This window comes from Capra hircus, chromosome 18 (genome assembly GCF_001704415.2).
Source record: "Capra hircus breed San Clemente chromosome 18, ASM170441v1, whole genome shotgun sequence".
Lineage (NCBI taxonomy): Eukaryota > Metazoa > Chordata > Mammalia > Artiodactyla > Bovidae > Capra > Capra hircus.
Genome location: NC_030825.1, coordinates 59,528,213 through 59,529,567, shown reverse-complemented (window position 1 = coordinate 59,529,567; position 1,355 = coordinate 59,528,213).

Sequence of the window (1,355 nt, the reverse complement as noted above, 5' to 3'; positions counted from 1 at the left end):
AAATTAGAAATGAAATGGAAGATCACATACAGACAACACAGAAATACAAAGGATCTAAGAGACTACTACAGCAGTTGTATGCATAAAATGCAAACGTGGAAGAATTGGGGACAAATCTTGAAAATACAATTTTCCAAAACTGAGCAAAGAAAATAGCACACTCTTACAGACCCTCACAAGCCGGAATTGAAACTGTAATTCAGAAATCTCCAGCAAACAAAAGCCCAGGTCCAGACAGCTTCACAGCTGAATTCTACAAAAATTTCGAGAAGATGCTAACACCTATCTCCTCAACTTCTTACCCAGAACACTTTGCCAGAGGAAGGTAAACTTCCAAAATCATTCTATGAGGCCACCATCACCCTAATACCAAAACTGACGAAAGATGTCACAAAAAAAGAAATCTACAGGCAATATCACTGATGAACATAGTGCAAAATCCTCAACAAAATCTAGCAATCGAATCCAACAACAATTAAAAGATCATACACCATGACCAAGTGGGCTTATCCAGTGATGCAAGGATTCTCAATATATCCGCAAATCAATCAATTAATTCACCACATTAAAAATTTGAAAAATAAAAACCATATGAATTATCTCCAATAGATGGCAGGAAGGCTCTTGACAAAATTCAACATCCATTTATGATAAAAACTTCTCCAGAAAGCAGGAAATAAAGGACATACCTCAACATAATAAAAGCTATAAGTATGCAAACCACAGCAAACATTATCCTCAATGGTGGCAAAAATAAAGATTCCCTAAAGTCAGACAAGACAAGGTGTCCCACTTGCACCGCTTACATCAAACCATAGATTCTGGTAAGTCTGGCCACAGCAATCAGAGCAGAAAAAGAAATAAAGGAATCCAAATGGAAAAAAAGAAGTTAAAACTCTCATCTGCTTTGCAGAGTGACATTGATCTTACATGGAAACGCCTAAAGACTCCACCAGAAAAATACTAGAGCTCATCCAATGAATATAGTATAAGTTGCAGGATATAAAAATCAACACACTAGAAATCCTTGCTTCCTATACACGAATAATAGAAAGTTAGAAAAAGAAAGTTAAGGAAAACAATTCCATTCACCATTGCAACGAAAAGATAAATACCTAGAATATATCTACCTAAAGAAACTAAGAGACCTATTATACTATTCTATAAAACACTGATGAAAGAAATCAAGGAGGACACTAATAGATGAGAGAAATATACCATGTTCGTGGATCGGAAGAATCAAGAGTTAGTGAAAATGAGTATACTACCCAATAGCAAGTTACAAATTCATGCAAAAATCCCTATCAATTACCAGCCACATTTTTCACATAACTAAAAAATAATTTTCAAGATTT